General features: G+C 60.1%; 1 protein-coding gene and 1 pseudogene across 2 annotated transcripts in view; both read left to right on the top strand.

Moving 5' to 3' along the window:
* Positions 1 to 24,015, top strand: part of LOC149875568 (butyrophilin subfamily 1 member A1-like) — a 232,924-nt gene that overhangs the window by 110,142 nt on the left and 98,767 nt on the right. The window lies entirely within an intron of this gene.
* On the top strand, positions 3,995 to 23,668 carry LOC149875571 (butyrophilin subfamily 1 member A1-like; annotated as a pseudogene).

Raw genomic sequence — 24,015 nt, forward strand, 5'->3', positions numbered from 1 at the left:
AACACAGCGAGCCCTTTTCTTTCTTTTTTTCCTGTTTTTTTTGCACTGGTCCTGGAAGCCCAACAATACCCCAATGCAGCTCCCCCATACCCACCCCCAGGCTGGCTCCCAGGACAGTCCGTCATCCACACACCCCCACTGCACACCCCAGCACAGGGCAGGGCGAGCAGGGAGCAGATCATGCCTGTCCCTCTCCGAGCACTGCTCCTCGCACACCCAGCCCCAGAGGGAGGTTTGTGGTGAGTTGTTGCAGCGGGGGGTGGTGCTGACCCAGCCTGCAACACCTCATCACAGCTCCCTATGTGGCCCCGGGGCCCAAATAATTGCCCACCCCAGGATAAGCTCTCAGTATTGCTCAGGGAACCGTGCTGTTGTTTTCATTTTTGCCTGCTTTTTATGACTTTGTAGCTGGAAATCAACTAAATGAATCAAATCAATGGAATTATTAGGGGTGGCCTTTGAATTCTTTATATACTACTCTTTCATCTCCACATCACTACAGTGAAGAGCAGTGACCTGGTGCGGTGTGGCACACACAGGCCTTTGCACTTTGGAGGTGCAGGGAGCGCTGGCTTCCCCAGGGACAGGGGCCTTGGTCGCTGGCATCGTCTGGAGGGCGACTCGCAGGTCCTAGGGCAGGCCGGCGCCAGGACCTGTGCAGAGCAGTCCCTGAACTGCGGGTGCCACAACTTCTTTAAGGGATTTTCATTTCTGCTCAGTTACTGTAGTGTGTGGGTGTGTCGGCAGGCCCCTTCCGCAGTCATTGCCATAACCCGTTTTACTTTCAGTTTTGCAGCTGCTGGGAGCGGCAGGAAGGCGGGTGCCCAGCGATCCTGAAATGCATTAAATGAACAAAGGACGGTGAGGGGTGCCTTCCCCGAAGCCTCTGGGCCAGGACCTCCTGTCTGGACTGGGGTAGCCCTCATGGTCTTGCTGGGCAACAGCCCTGGGAAGGAGCCCACAGGCCCAGCACCGGAGAAGAGGACACGGCCCAGCCGCGCTGATCCAGCACTCAGCAGGTAGGGGTGGGGGTCTGGGGAGGGGGTCCACGCTCATGCTGAGATATTCACACATGGACCCACGGACCACTCGTGGGACCTGTCAGCATGGGGCAGGCAGACACTGGGGCAGGCAGACACTGCTCACAAGTCAGACCCCGGACACACGTGTGACAGGGTCCCCTGCACCGTCCCAGGGCTGTGGGACTGGCACAGACTTAGCCTAGAGGGTCCCCGGGCGATGGCCCTGGCTGCTCACCCCTGAGCCCAGCCCGGCTGGCTGTGGGTGTGCGAGGTGCCCCTGCCTGTTTCCCTACACTAGTGTGTGCAGCCCGCGCATGCGTGCCACGAGGGGCAGGGGCTCTGGCTGGGTCTGGCACGTGTGTCTGGGTGCGAGGTAAGGGGCGGTGGTGGGTCGGAGGCAGAGACACGGGTGTCGCAGGGATCGGCGCAGCACTCAGGGGAGGTCTGGGTGTAACCAGTGGCACGTCAGTGTAACGGTGGTGCCCACCAGGGCTGTGCGACACGGCACCGTTCTCGTTTGCCTTGAATTTCGATGGTTCGGTCTAACACCGGGGATGGGAGGTCGGCTCAGCTGGGCTGAGTTCGTTTCCCCAGCGCTATGGTCGAAACATTTTGACTAGCCTCGTGTTGCTTTGAGGCTGTTTCACAGCCCTTTCTCTTGTTTGGATATTGCTGTGTTGACCTCGGAAAGAGTCGAAACAGTGTCGAAACAAAACAGCCGTGGGAAATTTTGCACAGCCGTAGTGGCCACCACTGCCTGCATGATGTCCCCCAGCGCGTGCCAGGGTCTTGTGCATCCAGAAGCCCGGCCCTGCCCTGAGATACCCGCGGGGGAGAAGGGAGGCTGAGGAGGGGCATCCTGAGACCAGATCCCTCCCTGCTGGGTGATCAGGGCTATCCCAGCAAACAGGCCCTTCCCCAAGCCGTCCGTCGCTGCCATCTTAACTCCCGGCAGTGTGACCTGTGGTAATGGCTCTGCAGAGCCCTTTTCCATATGCGTCCACCCACGACATCTGGTTCCCACCCGCAGCCCAGAGCAGGGCCCTTGTCCCAGGCGGGGTAGCTCGGGGCGCAGATGCTCGTACCTGCCGGCTCCTGCTGTGGGGTGCGCCTTGCTGCTGCGTGGCACTGCCCAGGCGGGTGCCTCTGGAGAGCCCCTTCCCTTCGCACCATCCCGCCTGCTGCCCTGGCACCAGCATCACAGCCCTGGCCATACTCAGGCTGCGCTTGTGCTTGTCTCTGCTTCCCAGGCCACACTGCCATGAAAAAGGAGGTTTCCTTCTTCTTCCTCAGCCCCTCAGCGAGCCCCTCTCTGCCCGGCTGCATCGCTCTGCTCATCATGCTCCAGGTTCACCGGCTGGTGGCAGGTAGGACCCCTGCTTCCTCGTGGCGTTTGCTGCTTGCTCTCATGCACAGATCCATTGCCCAGGGCTCCCGACACGGTCAGAGATGTGACCCAGCACCCGCTCCCCCAGCCTTCCCCGCTGGACCCGGCACGGCCCAGGGCGGGCAAGGAGCTTCCTTCTGCGCAGCCTCCCCCCAGGCCTGTGCCAGCCCCGCTCCTGCTCCTGTCATCTCGGCGTCACCCTCCTCCCCGAGCCAGCCCAGCCCCGGCCTCTTCCCTCCCCTTCCTACCCCATCCCCACTGCTGGTTAGAGGCCTTCTCCACCGCATCTCCTGCCACTGGGCGCTTCCCCTCGTCCCTCGTCATGCCTCCAGTTCAGTCTGCGATGAGCCCCTTGCAGCCCCTGAGTCCACGTCTCAGGTCCGTCTCTCCCTTGGCTACCGGGTGTCAGCCACAGTCGTCTGACCTCCGGCAGAAGGCAGGGCAGGGGGCTCCTTGCATCAGTGGGTCACAGCCTGGTTAGACTCACAGCTCACCTGTTAGACTCGAGGCTCACCTTGGAAAATGCCAGCTCTTAGCAATCACTCATTTCTTCACTATGGAAAAATAATGGAGCAATTCCTGTGGTGCAAAGAAGCTTCTGTTGCAGGAGCACGTATGTGAAGTAGTTAGTCCCTAGAGGTATTTTTAAACATGTGCCAGATGCAGCCCTGAGTGCTTTTAATTAGCAGTGCACACTAATGAAAAGCGCCCAGCGCTGTGCTGCATTGGGGGCAGTTGTAGAAGTGGCGCAGCACGTGTCAGCACTGAGAAAATGGTGGCAGTGCGCTTTGAACTAAAGCACATCAAATGTATTTTAGTTTAAACCGCACTGCCCACCATTTTCTCAGTGCTGATGCGTGCTGCACCGCTTGTACAACTGCACCTGATACAGCTCCAGGTAGATTAATTATTTGCTCCAGCAGACTCAATTAATCAAGTCTGCCCCAACGTGCTGGGTTTCCAACATGGTGGAGCAGACTCATGGTCTGTGTAAAAGTGCCCTAGAGTGCCACCTTGCCCTCCCTTTTGTCTGCCTTTGCTGCTAACCATTTGTCTCTCCTGGATTTACAAGGGCCCCTTTCCCTGGCCTCTGACTCAGGAAACTCAATTCACGGCTGGGATGCATAGTGAAATGTGGCCAGCCGGCAGGGCCTGGGACTCTCCCCTGAACCCGGTGGGCTGCGGTGCGGCTGGAAGACCCAGGCCTGGGCCTCCCCCAACATATACCTGGCCCGTCCTGTCAATGCATGTGCAGGGCCCTGTCCCCTCTCCTTTGTCCCTGCTGGGCCCAGGGCCAGAGAGCTGACCCGCTGCAGAGGGAGGCCGAGGGAGGCCATGCTGTCCTCTGCCCGCTCCGGCCAGGCTGCTCTGCGTGCATGTTTGCCTGTGTCCTCCTTTATGTTATGGGGCCATTGAAGCTGCATTGGCAGAGTTCATGGCTCCTGTCCAGTGTCATTTCCCTCTGGTCTCGCACTCTTCCCCAGCCCAGTTCAGAGTGATTGCACCGGACCGGCCAGTTGTTGCCTCTGTGGGAGAAGTCGCGGTCCTTCCTTGCCGCCTGTCCCCTGCGACGAGCGCGGAGAGCATGGAGGTGCGGTGGGTCCGGTCCCGGTTCTCTCCATACGTGCACCTGTACTATGACAGCCAGGATCAGCCTGGAGAGCAGATGCCGGAGTATGTCGGGAGGACTCAGCTCCTGAAGGACAACATCACCTCTGGGAGCGTCTCGCTGAGAATACGCGGGGTGCGCCCCTCCGACCACGGGCAGTACACCTGCTTCTTCCAGGCTGGGGTCTCCTCTGAAGAGGCTCTGCTGGAGCTGCAGGTCACCGGTGGGTAACTCCTGCTAGAGTCTGGGCCTGCCCACAGTGCACTGGCTGGGGCTGGAGGGCTCAACGGGAGCAGACGATAGCTCACTCGCCAGTCCCCAGATCCCATCTCCGCCTCCAGTGCCTGCAGTGTGCGCGCCCTGGGAGAGGAGGGGGATTTATTTCCTGAGAGCAGCCCAGGAGGGTTTTCCATTCACATCCGTGCCCCAGGGTAGCCTGTGGACTTTGGGGGCTGGAGCGCACCAGGGGAGGACCACGGGGCTGGGGCAGAAGGTTTCAGTGTGACAGACTTTTAACACTTCATTTGATGAACTTGTCATATGTACTGGTGGCGGGAGAGGGATGCTATAGATATGGTCCAGGAACAATGCGAGAGGCAAGGATTGTTTTGGCTGATATCTTTCCTGGTTATATTGGTCTTTATGCCATTTTGCTTACATTGGATATATTTTGATATTTGTACATATGTTGGATATGTTGATTTTGATGTGAGTTTTCATATATTGATTTCGAGGCGAGAGGCAAACCTTGTCCCTTGCGTAACAATGCCCCACTCCTAGAGAAAGTGAGCTGTGGGGAGGGGGGAACTTGTCCTGTGTATGGATGCAGACACAAGAGTCCTAATCCCTGCGTGGAGAGTTTTGCTGGATTTCTCCAGCCCCCAGCCCCTCTGGAATAAGGCTGAAGCACTGGGGGCTCTGGGCTTTACCCCGTCTTGCTAATCTTCAGCCAGTTCACACACTGGTCGTTGTGCCCAGGGGATGTTTGCTGGTCTCCTTGCTTGTCACCTTTTCTGTATAATTCAAAAGGATACGCTGCGGGAAATGCAGTGTGTTTATCAGTGACAGGATAACACAGCTAGTCTAGAGACCAACCGGGACACTCTCCGGGGACCAGCAGCTGTAGCCTGGGCCAAGGCTGTTGAAGCAGAGGCCAGTCCGTCTCTCCCCTTCGGTGCCTGCGGGGTGTATTTCCATGCCCTTCACCACCCCTTGTCAGGTCACGGCCCAACCCTGGATGCAGCCCAGCCCCAGCCCCAGCCTCTTTCAGGGTCAGCTCAGAGGAAGATTACACAGAGGCAGATTCCCCAGTACAACCTGGGCAGGGACGTGCTAGACGTGTCTCGGCTGCCGGCCGCACTGCCTGGCCTTTGCCCATCCCGCCTGGCCCTTGGTGACGTGCTGAGCCCAGCCAGGCCGGACACGCAGCTCGGCCCAGCTCAGCTCTGAGTTTGCAGCTGAGAGCTGGGAAGCTATCGGTGCGTCCTTGTGTAACCCCCACCTCACCTCTGCCCCAGCATCTATTTGTTATCAAAGCCCTATTTAAAATCAGCAGCTACTTTAATTCAGCCAATCAGAAAACATCTTCTAACATATGTATGGTAAGATGCACCAAAACCCATGGGATCTCGTTTGGTCTCGTATGAGCTGATCAGCATGCTCTGACCATCACGCAGGGCATGCGCTGGGGAAGCTGCGCTGCCCTCGCACTGCATGAGAGCCCGGATCCGTGCCGGGCCCTGGGTGGGATCCCGTGCAATCAGGCATGGTCAGTGTAGGGCACAGGCCCGCGGCCGGGGGTGAGAGCACCCACGGAGATGGACGGAGCAGGTTACCCCCTTTAAGCTCTCGCTCCCGGCTGTGTTCATCTCACAGGGCTCTCGCCCAGCTGAGAACAGCACACTGCCCCTCCCTGGGCCTCCTGCCCTGCACAGCGACGTGTCGCTGCCCTGGCTCAGATACCAGCTCCCAGCCCGGGGCAGAGACTCTGCACCTCCTCACTCCTGTGCCTCTCTAGATCACTGCCCATTTCTAGTCCATCCCCTCCCCCTCCAGCAAAAGGCCATCACAAGCAGTGTGTAAGTGCAGGTTGTGCAGGTGGGTGACTGGGGTTTAGGGGCTGGAAGTGAAACAGGGTCCAGGGTCTAGCCCTGTGAGTATCGTGTGAAGGGAAGGGGCTCCCAGACTGCACAGGGCCCATTCCCCAGTGTTCATCCTGTAGCGGCTCTGCTGAGGGGCCTGAGGAGGCTCCTTCCCGAAGGGCTGAGCTGCTGATGTAGCAGGAGGGACTGGGATTTCCAAGGCCAGAAATTGTATTTTGCAGTCCGCGTCCCTTAGGGATGACCAGGAATTGAGTACTCACACCCAGCGGTGGTGCTGGGCGAGTCCCCCGTGCATCTAGAGCAGTTGTGTCAGACGATGAACTGCGGCTGAATCCCGCCGGGGAGCAAAGCGTGCAGCCTGTGGGGCTATAGCGGGGCTGGGGATTCAGGCAGTGCCCAAGTGGGGATGGGGCCTGCTGCCGAAATTGGGGGCAGGGAGCCCTATTGGTGATGTGTGTGAGTGGTGGGGCGTGAGCAACTGGGCTGAGCTGCATGTGTCCGTGTCAGGAGTTAAGTCTCCCCCCTGCTCGCCCCACCACGGCCATTACCTGTAGCATGGCGGCTGCTGCTGCCATTGACCCTACCACTGCCACTGGTTGCCCCCCTGCCACTGCCACTGCCCCCATGCCGTGTCCAGACCCAGCCCGCAAGGATCCCTGCAGTCAGCACCTGGCCCCGGGGGTGGGTGAGTTTGCAGCCCTGGTCTAGACCTAACGCAGGGTTTGTCTCTTCCTCTGCAGCACTGGACTCGGACCCCCACATCTCTGCTGAAGGTCACCAGGATGGAGGGATCCGGCTGGTGTGTCGATCAGCTGGGTGGCACCCAGAGCCCGAGGTCCAGTGGAGAGATCACCGTGGGCAGCCGCTACCAAAAACATCTGAGAAGATTTCCGCAGACACTGAGGGACTGTTTCACGCAGAGGTTGCTGTTGTGATCATGGAGGAGTCGAACCAGATCGTGACCTGTTCTGTCGGGAGCCTGTTCCTGACCCAGGAGAAAACAGCCTCCATCAGCATTGCAGGTCAGTGCCTGCCACACCGTGAGCTCGGCGTCGGGGTGGGGAGGGTGATCCCTGCTCACGTGTTGGACATGTAGGGAGCCGTTTCCCCGGGCAGCACAACAGCCCGTCTGTGCTGCTCTCCGCAGGGCTTACGGGGACACGGGAGTTTGCCGTGACACCGACACGAGGACTCAGGCCAAGCGCCCTGGGGCTGAGCCGAGAGCCGGGCCCGGGTGAGCCGGGGGGGTCAGGCAGTGCGTCCTGCCCAAGGTTTGCAAATGCCACTTAGGGCTGGGGGGCCTCCGCTTTGGGCACCCAGCTGAGACACCCGAGGGAGCCTGGCGTTCGAAGGCAGGTGCTCAGCACGTCCCCACTCCCAGCCCCTCTGGGGTGTCTCGGGCTGGGGGTGCAGAGTCACTGCTCCCTGCCGCTGCTGCCAGGGGCTGCACAAAACATGGAAGTCCAGAGCAGGGTCTTGAACTTGGAGTAGCTGCAATCAGAAATGCGGTGCGAGGTGTGAGCAGGGCAGGGCAAAGCCGAGGACGCACGGCCCTGGGCTGGCCCGGGCCCTTCCTCTCCGGGTGTGCTCGGTCCCAGCCAGGAGGTGCTTCTCAATGGCAGGCTTTAGCCAAGCCCTGGTACTGCTTTAGTCAGACCTGCATGACTGGGCTCAGGACAGGGGAAACCAGGTCATCCATAAACCCCTGTGTCTAAAAGGGGTCAGATTAGGCTCTCCACAGTCACCTGAACCCTTCCCTGGTGCCGCTGTCTGTCCTGGCTTTTCCTTGCAGAGCCCCGCAGTGCACGCAGGGTCTCTGGGTGCACGAGGAGACTCAGGGGTGCAGCTCCCTGGGGGCGCAGGGACGTCAGGGTCACTCAGGCAAGAATCCCATAGTTCCTGATCCCTGGCTGGAGGGTGTTGCCCTTCTGCTCAGGGGCTAATTAATCACCTCATTTGGGGTCAGGAAGGAATATTTCCCTGTGATAGTGATGGTGCAGACCATGGGGGGATGGGCTGCCTCACTGTAGCCGTGGGAGTGGGGGGAGGCAGAGGGCACGGCTCCCTTCATTGGGTCTCTGAAGCGTATTTAACAACCGTGCCGTGGCAGGATATAGAGGGTTTTGCTGCGTGAGGCTGCTCTTGTGGTCCTCAAGCTGTTTGCCTTTTACCTGTGTGAGAGGATTGACTGTGCAGTGCTTGGAATAGGCTAGACAAGCGCTTGCGTGGGACAGATTCATAGACATTTGGGCTAGAAGGGGCTGGGAGGATCATCGAGTCCAGCCCCCCACCCCAAGCGCAGGAAGTCATCCTGATGAGCACCCCTCACAAACTTATAGGTGGCCACCAGATCACCCCTGAGCCTGCGCTTTTCCAGGCTAAGGAGCCCCATGGCTCTCAGCCTGTCATTGTAAGGTCTGTTTTCCTGACCTCTGATCATGCGCGTGGCTCTCCTCTGCACCCTCTCCAGCTTCTCCACATCCTTTATGTATTGTGGAGCCCAAAACTGGACGCAGTACTCCAGCTGCGGCCTCACCAAGGCCGAGTACAAGGGGAGAATGACGTCCCGGGATTTGCTCGAGAAGCATCTATGGATGCATGCCAGCGTTTTGGTCCCTATGACCCCCCAAGTCCTTTTCATCTTTAGTGCTAACCAGCGTAGCACTGCCGAGCCTATCAGGATGCTGCAGGTTTTTCCTCCCATGGTGGAGAACCTTAAATTTTTTGGTGTTGAACACCATCAGGTTTTCGTCCGCCCATTTCCTGAGCCTGTCCAGGTCTGCCTGGATCACCCCCCTGTCCTCAGGTGTGGACGCTTTACCCTACAGTTTGGTGTAGGGACAGTTGGGGTAGGGATGATCCTTCCTTGAGCAGGGTCTTCGACTAGATGAGACTGCTTGAGGTGCCTTTCAGCTCTACTGATTTATGATCACAGGAGCCCATGTAATTCTATTTTCTACTAAATCCCCAAATAAGAATTATTGCCCTTACTGTGTGGTCACAGCCAGAATAACATGGTGATAGCACTGTTCATCTCAGGGCCTTTGGCTGTTGCTGCTCAGATCACTGCATGCCCCACAGGGAGCACGAAGGGCCCTCCCCAGGGCATCGGGCTGGAGGCTCAGAGAGGAGAGCCCTGGGCTCTGAGCGCCCCGACTCACTCTGTGCAGGCCCAGGGCGCTGGCAGGGGAGGAGAGGAGATACAAGCCCGGATGCAGGACCAGGCTCCCAGGGAGACAGGAGAAGGGGCTTCCCATCAGGCCTGTTCTGTGAAAGCTTCACCCTGGCAGGGCTCCCACAGTCGCCTCCTTGCTCCCTCCCACCACAGAGCAGCGGCTCCCCAGGCAGGCACAGAGCGAGGGGCTCTGGAGCGAGACGTGCTGCTTCGGGCTCTGAGAAGCAGGACAACCTCACGCTGGCACAGAGCTCAGCTTTCAGCCTCTGACTGGAGGAACATTGCTTGTTTTTGGTGACCTGCTGGACAAGGATCCACTTCCCATGAGGATCCCATGATGCCCTGAGGAAGGGGAGGTCGCTGTCTCTCTTCCCTCGGTCTGGCAGGGGTTTCTGCATCCAGGGGTTGTGCTGCTGGGTCCGGTTTATCCCCGCAGTGACCGCTCTGCTGCCTCAGGGCAGGGGAGGACAGCGGGTGCATTAGCCAGGCTGGAGCTTGGGATCCCAGTGTGCAAAGCATGAAGCACGGAGGAGCCCTGTCAGCCTGAAACCCATGAGGAGGGTGTGGTGGGCCAGTAGGGGGCGCTCCTGCGTTGAGCCCCGCACCACCTGCGCCCGACCCCCTGCCAGGCTCCGAGCGCCTCCCTAGGGGCGCCTTATGCTGGGCCGACCCCTCTCCCGGAGCACACTCCTAGTCTGGGGGTAACGTGCCGCCACCACCCCGAGAAGGGACTGTCTCGGCCCTGTGTCCTCGGGGAAACACAGGCCTAATAGTCCGACGGGTACTCGACCCGGTACAGGCACTTGGGGCACTTCCCCAAGTCAGGGGGCAAAAAGCACAGCCTCCCTTTGTCCGCAGACCTAAGGGGTCTCTTAGGCTGTAATTTAGACCCACCCCTCAATAAGTCTCCCACACCAGTCCAAAAGGAGAACTTTATTGATTACAGGGGGTAGGGGAAACTAGGGTACAGGGTTGAGCAATATCCTAGAAATCCTAGAGAGCAAACAGTGTGGCTGAGGTAGCCTTTTGATCACGCATCTGTGTTACTGCCAGCTCGATATCTAATCCAGATTGAGTAGCTTACTCACATCTTCCCGAGGCTGGTGAAATTCCCCTCTGTAAGCAGGCGGTTTCCAGCTCGTGACTTTGGGGGAGAGAGCCAACTTCAGATGGTAAAGCTCCTCTGTGTCCCCCGCATGGCTGCTGCTTCACCTCATGGCCAAAGAGAGCAAGAGCCTCCCCCCCCCGCCAACCTATACAGCCCCTGTGACCTCAGTCACCTGGGCCAGTGGAGGTCAGCCCCGGCTCGCTGTCAGCCAAGCCAATTTGAAATACATCACCTGTTACCGGGCAGATTCCAGCTCCCCAGGTAGAAACCCCCCACCCAGGTCATTGATGCCAGTCCCGTGGGCAGAGGGAGCAGGTTCCCCCTCCCTCAGGACTGCAGCCAGCTCCGGTTACCTGAAGAGACAGGCCGAGGGTACGGTCCCCCGTGTGCAGGGCCCACCCTCATCAAACGGTTGCAGCCCAGAGATTTTAGTCACAGTGTCCCAGGGCAGAGATCTTGGGGAGAAACCAAGGTGGCTTTCTGCCACAGAGGGTCCCAGGGAAAACCACTGCTGCCCCCAGCCCTGGGCATTTACTCACGCAGGCTGCCCAGTGAATGCCATATTCTCCTGCAGGTCACTTTTTCCCACGTGTCTCCCCCTGGATGGTGGCTCTGGCTGTGATCGTACCCATCGTGCTGGTGGTCATTGTCCTGGGCAGCTTCTACTTCCGCCGTGCAAAAGGTAATGTGAGAGGTGGGGAGAGGAGAGCTCCTCTGAGACGGGGCAGGACAGGACGGACGGGGGCTCCATCCTCTGCTCTGAGAGGAGCTCCAAGCACCGGGGATGGGCTGAAGCTGTGGGAGCAGTCTCTGAGCAGGGCAGACCCCACATCTGGGTCTGGGTGCCGGCCTTTCCCTGTGCCACCCCACGCTGGGCCATTGATGTAGCCCAGGGGCCCACAGCCTGCAGTCATGGGTAACTGTCCACCTCCGTCCCTGCTAGGACCATGTAGCTCACCCCTGTCTTCCCCAGAGCCCACCGAGGTGGCGGCTTCCTGGGCCATGGGACAGGGAGAGCCCGGGTGCACAGACAGGCCGTGCACAGAGGAGCTGAACACACGTTGTCTAGTTCTGGGTCAACGTCTGTCCTCGGTGGTGTGAGAGTGATGTTGTAACCTTGATGTAATCTTGATGTTGAAGCCTTGATGGTCCAGGAGTTATGGAAGAGGTGAGGAATTTTTGGGGTGGAATCATTTTTTGGATGAACAGCAGATCTGGGATTGAGTCAGACAAGCTTTTGAACACAAGGCGTTCTTCTTTTGGTCTCCTTTCTCCCGGCTCTCCAGTTCATCCAATATGAGATATAAACCAGTTCCCAAAAAGTCCTAGCCGCTGGCATGTTTCTTGCCCAGATGGCAAGGTGCTGACAGTTTCTGTACTGGCAGACAGGGAGATGCTGCCCGTGCCTGGGGTGGGACCAGGGAGTTTGCTGGGCTCTGCATAATGCTTGTTCTTTCTCCCTTTACAGAGAAGTACAAGGCAGTGGAAGGTAAGTGCCCTTTACTAGCTTCACTTGCCCCCCTGCCCTCACTGCAAACACCTGGAAAACCAACCACGTGTCCCTCCCCATCTCCAGAGGCCTCCTAACAAGGACAGCTCTGTATGAACGGGACCAGTCTTGTGGGTGCTGCAAGGCCCCGGCCATGCTTGCGGTGTCTATTAGGGGCAGTCTTGGGCACGGTGACCCCTGTCACCTTCCGCAGCTCAGGGGCTCCAGGCACCGGCACACGATGCAGTGTGTGTGTCGCATCCTCTTCTGAGCGCTGGCACCTCCCCATCAACTGCCTCAGCCCCGGGACCAGGACGGACCCTCCGACTCTAACTCCGAAGGCTTAAGCAAGGCCTTTGTCCAGAGCCCACCAAGGTGGCGGCCGTCTGGGGAGCCCTGTGCTCTTGTGAAGGACTCTGGGGCAGGGAGAGCCCGGGTGCACATGAACAAGTCATGCTTAAAGGACCTCACAACACATTGTCCAGTCCTGTATCAACTTCTGTCCTCGGTGGTGTTCGAGTGATTTGGAATCTTGATTGTGCAGGAGTTATGCAAGAAGGGAGGAATTTTTGGGGTGGTATCTGTTATTGGACCCACTGCAGATCTGGGATTGAGTTAAACAAGCTTTTGAACACAAGACGTTCTTCTTTTGGTCTCCTTTCTCCCAGCTCTGCAGTTCATCCAATATGAGAGATAAACCTGCTCCCAAAAAGTCCTAGCCGCTGGCATGTTTCTTGCCCAGATGGCAAGGTGCTGACAGTTTCTGTACTGGCAGACAGGGAGATGCTGCCCGTGCCTGGGGTGCGACCAGGGAGTTTGCTGGGCTCTGCATAATGCTTGTTCTTTCTCCCTTTACAGAGAAGTACAAGGCAGTGGAAGGTAAGTGCCCTTTACTAGCTTCACTTGCCTCCCTGCCCTCACTGCAAACACCTGGAAAACCAACCACGTGTCCCTCCCCATCTCCAGAGGCCTCCTAACAAGGACAGATCTTATGGTTATAGGTTAGGGGTTGCCCGTCTCAGCAGCACAGAGGCAGAGAGGGATCTTGGAGTCAGGATCGACTCCAGGATGAATATGAGTCACGACGAAGCAATAGGCAGAGCCAACGGCACCCTGCCCTGCATCAACAGCGGCATCACTGACAGGGCCAGAGAGGTCTTGCTCCCCATCATGCGGCGCTGGTCAGGCCGCAGCTGGAGTCCTGTGTCCAGTCCTGGGTGCCGCACTTCGGGGGGACGTGGGGAACCTGGAGAGGGTCCAGAGGAGGCCACTCGTATGGTTGGGGCCTCCGTGGCCAGCCCTATGAGGAGAGGCTGAGGGACCCGAATCTCTTCAGTCTCTGCAAGAGGAGGCTGAGGGGGGATCTTGTGGCTGCTACAACCTTATCCGGGGCCAGCAGCAGGGACTCGGGGAAAGTCTGTTCCCCAGGGCCCCCCTTGGGGTCACCAGGAACAGTGGCCACAAGCTGAGGGAGGAGAGGTTGAGGTTGGATATTAGGAAGAACGACTTCACAGTAAGGGTGGCCAGAGCCTGGAACAGGCCCCCAGAGACGGGGTGCTCTCCCCTTCCCTGGGGATCTTCAAGAGGAGACTGGACAGGCACCTGGCTGGGGTCTTATGACCCCTCCACCCCCAGTGCGCCTTCCTGCCCATAGCGGGGGTCGGACTCGATGATCTGTCTGGGTCCCTTCCCACTCAGTGATTCTGTGATTCTATGAACGGGACCAGTGCTGAGGGTGCTGCAAGGCCCCGGCCATGTTTGCGGTGTCTATTAGGGGCAGTTTTGGGCACGGTGACCCTGTCACCTTCCGCACGTGCTCTCAGGGGCTCTCAGGCACCGGACACACACGATGCAGTGTGTGTGTACAGCCCCCCTGCATCCTCTTCTGAGCGCTGGCACTTTTCTGAGCGCTCCCCATCAGCTGCCTCGGCCCCGGGACCAGGACGGACCCTCCGACTCTAACTCCGAAGGCTTAAGCAAGGCCTTTGTCCAGAGCCCACCAAGGTGGCGCCGTCTGGGGAGCCCTGTGCTCTGGTGAAGGACTCTGGGACAGGGAGAGCCCGGGTGCACATGAACAAGTCATGCTGAAAGGACCTCACAACACATTGTCCACTTCTGTATCAACTTCTGTCCTCAGTGGTGTTCGAGTGATGTTGTCACCTTGATTGTGCAGGCGTTATCTATCTGTTATTGGACCCACTGCAGGGAGAGCCCAAGACATTCTTCTTTTGGGTGCACATGAACAAGTCAGGTGCTGACAGCTTAAAGGAGTTTGCTGGGCTCTCACAACACATTGTCCAGTTCTCCCTATCAACTTCTGTCCTCGGTGGTGTCTTGGACCCCTGTCACCTTCTGCACACAGCACAAGCAGGGTGCTCTCATGGGGCTCATAACTCCCGTGCTGCACACTCACCAGCAGAGCTAGTGTTGTAGAACCTTGATTGTCCCCCAGGAGTTATACAAAAAGGGAGGAATTTTTGGGGTGGTATCTGTTATTGGACCCACTGCAGATCTGGGATTGAGTCTGACAAGATTTTGAACACAAGACATTCTTCTTTTGGTCTCCTTTCTCCCGGCTCTGCAGTTCATCCAATATGAGATATAAACCTGCTCCCGAAAAGTCCTAGCCGCTGGCATGTTTCTTGCCCAGATGGCAAGGTGCTGACAGTTTCTGTACTGGCAGACAGGGAGATGCTGCCCGTGCCTGGGGTGGGACCAGGGAGCTTGCTGGGCTCTGCATAATGCTTGTTCTTTCTCCCTTTACAGAGAAGTACGTGGCAGTGGAAGGTAAGTGCCCTTTACTAGCTTCACTTGCCTCCCTGCCCTCACTGCAAACACCTGGAAAACCAACCACGTGTCCCTCCCCATCTCCAGAGGCCTCCTAACAAGGACAGCTCTGTATGAATGGGACCAGTCTTGTGGGTGCTGCAAGACCCCGGCCATGTTTGCGGTGTCTATTAGGGGCAGTCTTGGGCACGGTGACCCCTGTCACCTTCCGCACACAGCACAAGCAGGGTCACACCCACATGCTCTCATGGGGCTCATAACTCCCCTGCTGCATGCCGACCAGCAGAGCCAGTGTCAGACACACGGGGCCCAGGCAGAGGCCAAAGTGCAGGCCCCTTCCCCTGCCACAAAACGTGGGGTCCCTCTCACTGATATAGACCCGGAGCCGCGTAGTCTGGAAACAAGGGAAACTGCCCCCTTCACTCCCACTACAGCCACCCTGCTCCCCCGAGTGCCGTGTGGCCCCCAGTCATTACCCCCAGCTCAGGGGCTCTAGGCACCGGCACACGATGCAGTGTGTGTGTGGCATCCTCTTCTGAGCGCTGGCACCTCCCCATCAACTGCCTCAGCCCCGGGACCAGGACGGACCCTCCGACTCTAACTCCGAAGGCTTAAGCAAGGCCTTTGTCCAGAGCCCACCAAGGTGGCGGCCGTCTGGGGAGCCCTGTGCTCTTGTGAAGGACTCTGGGGCAGGGAGAGCCCGGGTGCACATGAACAAGTCATGCTTAAAGGACCTCACAACACATTGTCCAGTTCTGTATCAACTTCTGTCCTCGGTGGTGTTCGAGTGATGTTGTCACCTTGATTGTGCAGGAGTTATGCAAGAAGGGAGGAATTTTTGGGGTGGTATCTGTTATTGGACCCACTGCAGATCTGGGATTGAGTCAGACAAGCTTTTGAACACAAGACGTTCTTCTTTTGGTCTCCTTTCTCCCGGCGCTGCAGTTCATCCAATATGAGATATAAACCTGCTCCCAAAAAGTCCTAGCCGCTGGCATGTTTCTTGCCCAGATGGCAAGGTGCTGACAGTGTCTGTACTGGCAGACAGGGAGATGCTGCCCGTGCCTGGGGTGGGACCAGGGAGTTTGCTGGGCTCTGCATAATGCTTGTTCTTTCTCCCTTTACAGAGAAGTACAAGGCAGTGGAAGGTAAGTGCCCTTTACTAGCTTCACTTGCCTCCCTGCCCTCACTGCAAACACCTGGAAAACCAACCACGTGTCCCTCCCCATCTCCAGAGGCCTCCTAACAAGGACAGCTCTGTATGAACGGGACCAGTCCTGAGGGTGCTGCAAGGCCCCGGCCATGTTTGCGGTGTCTATTAGGGGCAGTCTTGGGCACGGTGACCCCTGTCACCTTCCGCACACAGCACAAGCAGGGTCACACCCACGTGCTCTCATGGGGCTCATAACTCCCGTGCTGCACACTCACCAGCAGAGCCAGTGTCAGACACACGGGGCCCAGGCAGAGGCCAAAGTGCAGGCCCCTTCCCCTGCCACAAAACGTGGGGTCTCTCTCACTGATATAGACCCGGAGCCGCATAGTCTGGAAACAAGGGAAACTGCCCCCTTCACTCCCACTACAGCCATCCTGCTCCCCCGAGTGCCGTGTGGCCCCCAGTCATTACCCCAGCTCAGGGGCTCTAGGCACCGGCACACGATGCAGTGTGTGTGTGGCATCCTCTTCTGAGCGCTGGCACCTCCCCATCAGCTGCCTCGGCCCCGGGACCAGGACGGACCCTCCGACTCTAACTCCGAAGGCTTAAGCAAGGCCTTTGTCCAGAGCCCACCAAGGTGGCGGCCGTCTGGGGAGCCCTGTGCTCTTGTGAAGGACTCTGGGGCAGGGAGAGCCCAGGTGCACATGAACAAGTCATGCTTAAAGGACCTCACAACACATTGTCCAGTTCTGTATCAACCTCCGTCCTCAGTGGTGTTTGAGTGATGTTGTCACCTTGATTGTGCAGGCGTTGTGCAAAAGGGGAGCGGTATGTGGGCAGGCGAGAAGGGAGGAATAGGCTGCAATCAGATCTAGAGAGGTTACAGGGGTGGGCGGATGAGAATAGGAAGGGTTTCAACACGGCAAGTGCAAGGTGCTGCACCTGGGGAGGAACAACCAGCACCATTGTGACAGGTTGGGGACCTCCCTTCTTGTCAGGGCAGAGGCAGAAAAGGATCTTGGAGTCATCATTGACTCCGAGATGAACATGGGCCGGCAGTGTGGGGAGGCAGTCAGGAAGGCCAACCGCACCTTGTCCTGCATCCACAGATGCATCTCGAGCAGGTCCAGGGGGGTGATCCTCCCCCTCTATGCGGCACTGGTCAGGCCACAGCTGGAGTCCTGCGTCCAGGTCTGGGCACCGCACTGCAGGAGGGATGTGGACAGCATGGAGAGGGGCCAGAGGAGGCCACTCGCATGATCAGGGGGCAGCAGGGCAGGCCCTACGAGGAGAGGCGACGGGACCTGAACCTGTTCAGCCTCCACAAGAGAAGGCCGAGGGGGATCTAGTGGCCTGTTACAGACTAGTCAGAGGGGACCAGCAGGCACTGGGGGAGTCCCTGTTCCCCCGAGCACCGCCAGGAGTGACCAGGAATAACGGTCACAAGCTGGCAGAGGGGAGGTTTAGGTTAGATATCAGGAGGCGCTGCTTCACGGTCAGGGCGGCTAGGGTCTGGGACCAACTTCCAAGAGAAGTGGTGCAGGCTCCTACCCTGGGGTGTTTAAGAGGAGGCTGGATGAACACCTTGCTGGGTCGTTTGACCCCAGTACTCTTTCCTGCCATGGCAGGGGTCGGACTGGATGATCTGCTCAGGTCCCTTCCGACCCTAGAAACTATGAAACTATAAGGGAGGAATTTTTGGGGTGGTATCTGTTATTGGATGCACTGCAGATCTGGGATTGAGTTAGACAAGCTTTTGAACACAAAGCCTTGTTCTTTGGGTCTCCTTTCTCCCAGCTGCACAGTTCATACTCTAAAAGATATCACCCTGCCACCAAAACCTGCTGCTTGCACACTTCTGCCCTAAACCCCTGGATGCCAACCTGCTCCTGGCTCTGTGCTCTCCGACAGGGGGTGCCGGCCTTGTCTGGGGTGGGGCCAAGGGCATCTGGGTGCTCCACATTAATTCTTGTTTTTCTCACTTTGCAGCAAGATACAAGACAGTGGGAGGTAAATGACTTTTTACTGGCTCTACTGACACCCTGCAAATCAAACCGCTCCCCCCATCTCCTGGGAGGACGTGTGCCAGGACGGCTCTGTAGGGATCATCCTGGGGAGGCTCCGGGCCCCAGCCCTGACTCCCAGCACCCTCCATCGGGCAGGCCTGGGACCTAAGCCCCTGTTGCCTTCCCCATGCAGCACGTGCAGGGTCAGGGCCACGTGCTCCCATGGGTCAGCTTGATCCCCGGCTGGACCTTCCCCAGCTGAGCCAGTGACAGATCCATGAGGCCAGGGCAGAGGCGAGGACATGGGGACCTCTCTTGTCCCAGCTCCGGAGATCTGGGACCTCCGGCTCCAGCTGCCTCACCCCCGGCACCAATCCTGACTCCTCCTCCGGGAAAGCCTCAAACTGCTCTCCCGTGTCTGCCCTGGGTCGGGTGTCTCCGGTGGGGAGGGCATGCGCTGCCTGATGCTGGGACCTGGTGCGGCCGTGGCACAGAGCAGCCCTGTGAGGCTCTGGGATCCCTTTCTGCAGATCACGGGGGGGCGGGGGGGTGAAGCACAGCGCTCGTCAGCTCAGCATCCCTGAACTCGTCTGGTCCCACAGTTAAACCAGCCCTCCACCCGCAGCTGCCAGCCAGGACCTCGCCTTCCTGCCCAGGCCTGCCCGTGTCTGGCCCAGGGTTGGTGTCTCTGGCAGACAGTTTGTCCCCTTCTAGCACCGGGGCCTTTTCCTTCTGGGTCTGTGCTCTCCCCCGAGACCTGGGACAGGTGGGCTCTCTCCTCCCACCGTCTGGCCCCATGTCCCGAGATGCTCCCACCTCCAAGAGGCTTTTAAACACTGCATGACTGCTCCCTGCCCTGGGATGGGCCTCGGAGATGCCTGGCCCACAAAGCATAGGGATAGAGCAGTATTCGTGGTGCAGCAACATTCATAACGGTCCCCATCTAATCCAGGGCTCCAGGAGAGATGTCCCAGCTCACGGCCCCAATCCTGTGTGGCGCTGAGTGCCCTCTGCTCCAGTGCAATCCTGCAAGAACTGCGCACACGCAGCACCGCTTGGGCTCCCAGCCAGCATCCCCGCAGTCATGAAATCGCTTCCCGGAGAGAGAGACATCTGGGAGACCTTTGAGCTGGGCCCAGATTGTTTCCAGCTGGGGGTGAGGGGCCGGGGACCGGCAGGAGCCAGGCACGGTCCCTGGGTCTCAGACTGCCCCGGGGCTGCTCTGCCTGACTCTGGTTGACTGTGGTCCCCGAGGAGGAGACTGTACCCTGACGTCCCCTGCCCCGACACCCCCTCCCCCAGATTAGCAGGTGGCAGCTGGCACAGGAGTGGGTGACTCTGCTCCCTGCCAGCTGAGCACTACCTGCACCCGGGCATTGCTCACGTGTGCAGTCAGGACCAGCGTCTGCCCATCTGCCCCATCTCTGCACAAAGGGGCTGGAGCGGGGGGGGGGGCGGCCCGTTGTCCAGTTCTGTCTCCCTTGCACCCGTGAGTAACTCGCCCCGGGGACAGCCCCACTGGTGCCTAGGACCGGGGTGGGAGAGCGTCACAGTACAGGGGCTGGAGAGCAGAGGCCCTAACTATGGACTGGGGCCCCGATCCTGCCGTCTGCACCGGGCGGCACTGCTGCTGAAGCCAGCACTGGCTGTCTGTAGTGCGGGGGCAGCCTTGCCAGGGGGGATCACGGCTACTGACTGACCTGTTTCATTTTCCTTCCCTCTGCTCTTCCCCGGGACTCTCCGCCAGAGCTGGGTAAGTGCTGGTTTTCTTCTCTGCAAAGTCCTGCTCACTGATACGTGTCCCATGGGGCTTGGGCTTGTTTGTCTGAACTCTGGTTTCTGGCTTTTTCAGGACTCACCAAAGCCCAGAGACATGCAGGTGAGTGAAGCCGACGGGCCTCCCGGCCCCATCTCCCCGGGTGTGCTGGCTCCGCGCTCTGCCCCCGGCTCTCAGGGGTGCTGCCTGGCAGGTCACGGGGGCAAGGAGACAGAAAGTTCCCGCGAGCCCCCAGGCTGGGCTTTGGGGAAATGCTGGGCCTCAGACCCCGGTGCAGCTGCCCTCCCTGGCGGCTCTGCTGCCTCCCGCTAGTGAGGTGCTGAGCTGCTCCCAGCTGCCCCCGGCCCTGGCTGCGTCTGCTGGAAGCGCTGCTCCCTCTGTGCGGGATGCAGTGGCAGGTAGCGGATGGAGGACGGGGCACAGCTGGATGTCCCCAGGGGGTGGTGGGGTGAGGGACACGGTGTCCAAGCCTCTCCCACCAGAGCTGTGAGGTCCCCTCCACGGGAGAGAGGAGCTGTGTCCCCTTCCCCCCCGTACCCAAAGCCCTGCCTCCCCCTGCTCAGCTCCCGGGGCTCTGGCACATCCCGGAGAAGGCAGCCGTGCAGGGGCAGGCAGCAGTGTATGGGGCACTGGGGCAGCACAACATCCATGGGTGTCCGTGTCGGATCCCTGCCACGTGCCGGCACCGTGACGCCGGATGATGTGAGAAGCAAAGTGCTGCTCAGCATCAGTGCATGTGGCAGGATCTAGCCCTCAGTGTGCAGCTGTTTATCCCAGCAGTGCCAGGAGATCCCAGCTGAGACCAGGCCCTGTGTGCTTGGAGCTGCCAGGCAAGGAGTAGGAGACAAGCCTGCCCTGCCTGGGGGCTTCTCATCTAGAGAGGCAGGACAGACAAGGACCAGCCCATGATCCTCTCTCCAGCCTGAGGCCCAGGGGACTCGAGTGACCTGCCCAGGGTCACACAGGGAGCCAGTGGCGGAGCAGGGAAGAAGCCCAAGCTCCTCAGGGGTGGCCCAGCACCTGCAGCCCAAGCGCCTCCACCCCTGCGTGCAGAGCACAAGAAACCCTCCATCAGGCCGGGGGTGAGCAGGCCGGGTGGGAGGGTCAGTCTCAGTGAGGAAGTCGGGTAGCAGAGCCCACATCTCGTGCTCTTGTCACATCCTCTGGGTCTCGGGTCTCCTCCAGCCCAGGGGCCTTGTCCAGATGCTCTGTGCAGGCTCTGCCCCGGGAGGGGGAATTGAACTGGCCCAGGAGTCGGGGGTAGACAGCTGGTGCCAGGGAAACTGCTGGGGGCCTGGCATGTGGGACTGGCGTGAAAGGGGGAGGTGGAGGTTGCTTGTGGCCAGGATAAGGGGGTTTGCTCCAGGCCCAGGAGCCTGGGAGAGGGACACAAAGGAGCATGACGGGGCAGTGGGATGGATAAGGGACTGGAGTGAAGGGGCAGGTGGCCGCAGGCAGAGGATGCAGGGTGGGGGCATCGAATCTGGCCTGGATGTGAAGCCACGAAATGACTGATCCGTGGTGCTGGGGGTGGGAGAGAGGAGCCTGGTGGGAGGGTCGTGCTGCACTGGGGGCGGCAGGGCTGAGAGGATGGAGTCACAGTCTGTGCAGGGCTGGGCAAGCTCTGGCCCCGGGGCTTGGCTGCAGGCTGGGCAGGGAGGGAGGGAGGGAAGGCGGAGAGGCTGCAGTCAGGTCCCTTGACAGGCAGCGCTGCCTGGGGGATCAACCAGCTGGGGCATCAGGGGGGCCCTGCTCCCCTCTGTCCTGGCTGCCTGGGAGGGGCGGCAGAGCCCCCGACCCCCCCGGGCCCGGCTCTGCAGGCTGCTCCGTGGACTGGTCGCAGGGGGCTCCTGGCTGCAAGACGCTGGTGCCCAACCCTGGCTCTCTTCACGGAGCCTGGTCACCCACGTCCCAGTGCTGCAACAGCGATAGGGCAGGAGTCAGCCTGTGCAGGGGGCAGGATGGCAGTGGGCTGTGCAGCTGAGGGGCTGCTGGGTGGGAGCCGCTTCTCCCAGCCAGTCCCTGCCAGCACTGTATATGCCGGGGGGCCTGGGCATGGCTGGAGGGGAGTTGTGCAGCTCACAACAGGGGACAAATCCATGTGGGAGGAGAAGTGGGGCTGGAGCTGTCTCTGTTTTCAGCTTTTGGGGGGGTGTTGGGTGGGTCTGCAGGGGCCGATGTCCTCCAGTGGGCAAATGTCACAGCGGGTCTGGGGACAGAGCAGAGGGGCAGGTCCGTTCACGCCGGTGCTCTGAGCAGACCCCGTCCCAGGCTGCTCGTCCTCCCCAGCCCCCCCTGCACAAGCGCTGCAGGAGTCTCCGGCTGTTCCCAGGGCTGCATTTCCACTGGCCCCACGTGGCCCCGGAGCCCCGGTCCTGTTGGGAGCCACTGGGATTTCTGCCCCTAGGTCACTCCCGTGTGTTTGGAAACTGCATCTGGACGTGCAGCTTCTGGCACAACGGAGGGGGCCAGTGCGGCAACTGGGCCCCCGGGCCTGGGACTGCGCAGTACTCTGGGGGCAGACGGCCCCGGTGCCAGCAGTGTCCCAGGTCCCGTGTACACGGGGTGTCCCTGTCCCAGTGCAGGTCCTCCGGTGGAGACCCCTAGAGCAGACACACGGCGGGGGGCCTGGGACATGTCTCTTGTGAGCTGAGCCCAGAGGTTTGGGGCAGTCAGTGGGGAAATGCCCCCTCCCCGCTCGACTGCCCCAGACTCACCAGCAATGGGCCCTGTTCTCCGGTGCTTAGTGCCCCGTCAGTGCCCCCCCGCCCTTCCCCTTCCCTCCCCACCCCTGCGCCCCAGCCCCATGCACGGCCCTGCCCTGGGCTGGCTCTGGGGAGGCGCTGGCTGTGGGCTGCCCTGGCTGCAGTGCTGTGCCCACAGGCTGGGGACATGGGGGTCCCCCGGGGCAGAGCAGCCCAGCCTGGGGTGGGGGGGCAGGCACCCACCCGCTGTCAGCAGCAAACCGAGTGACCCCAGCCCAGGCACAGAGACCCCCGGGCCCTGCCCTCTGCTCCCCCTGCCCCCCCTCCCCCGGGCAGGCTGCAATGGGCCCCTCTGCTCCCTGCTGTCCCCCAGCCGTCCCCCCCTCCCTGCAGCCTCCCTGCCCCCCACCCCCTTCCCCACAGCCCCTGCGACACCAGCTCATGGGGTGGAGCCCACTCCCCTTGCCCCCCAGGCAGAGCAGCCCCGCTAGCGGTGGGGGAGGGGCAGGCGGGGACCTGCTGGGATGACATCATTGCATGCCCCGCCCCCTCCCGGGCCTGCCCTGCCCCCACCCCATGTCCCTCCCCCCTCGTGGCCCCAGCGCCCAGGCCGGGAATGCCCCGGGGAGGAAGGGGCCGGTGGGGACGTCCCGCTTTCCTGTCCCCCATGTTCCTGTGTCCCCCCATTTCCCCGCGGGGCGACGGTGACTCCCAGCCGGGACCGACCCGCGATTCCTGGGACGCGGCGAGTTCCCCGTGATCTCGGGACCCGCCTGCCCCCGCCCTGACCCGCGACTCTCTCCCCAGCGGACGTGACTCTGGACCCAGGGACGGCTCATCCTGACCTCGTCCTGTCTGCGGATCGGAGATGTGTGAGACTCGGAGACACCCGACAGGATGTGCCCGACACCCCCGAGAGATTTGATCACTTGTGCCTGTGTCCTGGGCGCGGAGGGGTTCGCGGGCGGGAGGCGCTACTGGGAGGTGGAGGTGGGAGACAAGACGCGCTGGGACCCTGGGCGTGTGCAGGGAGTCTGTGCCCAGGAAGGGGGGGTCACACTGACACCTGCAATGGATACTGGGCCGTGTGGCTGCGGGATGGGGGATACCAGGCCCTCACCTCCCCCTCGACCCCCCTCCCCGTGAGCGTGCGGCCCAGGCGGGTGGGGGTTTTCCTGGACTACGAGGGGGGCGAGGTCTCATTTTACAACGTGACCGACAGGTCCCATCTCTTCACTTTCACTGACTCCTTCTCCGGGACCCTGCGCCCTTACTTCATCCTGGTTTCAATGCTGGGGGCACCAACGCGGCTCCCCTGACCCTGTGCCCGGCCCCAGCCCAGCCCTGAGGCAATCCCTGTCCCTGCCACGACCTGCTCCGTCTGCCTAGGTGACTTGCATCAATGACCTGGGTGGGGGGTTTCTACCTGGGGAGCTGGAATCTGCCCGGTAACAGGTGATGCATTTCAAATTGGTTGGCTGACATCCAGCTGGGGCTGAGCCAATCCCTGTCCCTGCCCGCGGCACAGACTGAAATGCCTCTTCTGCTTCCGATGTCCGTTTCACTTGGGTCGGAGCTCCTGCTTTTATCATATTTGTCAATGGTACTACTACGTCCACGAAGCGGGGTAAAAACTTCCTATAATAACCAGCCAGTCCCAGGAAAGCCCTCACTTGCTTTTTAGTATGTGGTGCT

The sequence above is a fragment of the Crocodylus siamensis genome, chromosome 1 (assembly GCF_052110815.1).
Source record: "Crocodylus siamensis isolate JL-2025a chromosome 1, ASM5211081v1, whole genome shotgun sequence".
Taxonomy (NCBI): Eukaryota; Metazoa; Chordata; order Crocodylia; family Crocodylidae; genus Crocodylus; species Crocodylus siamensis.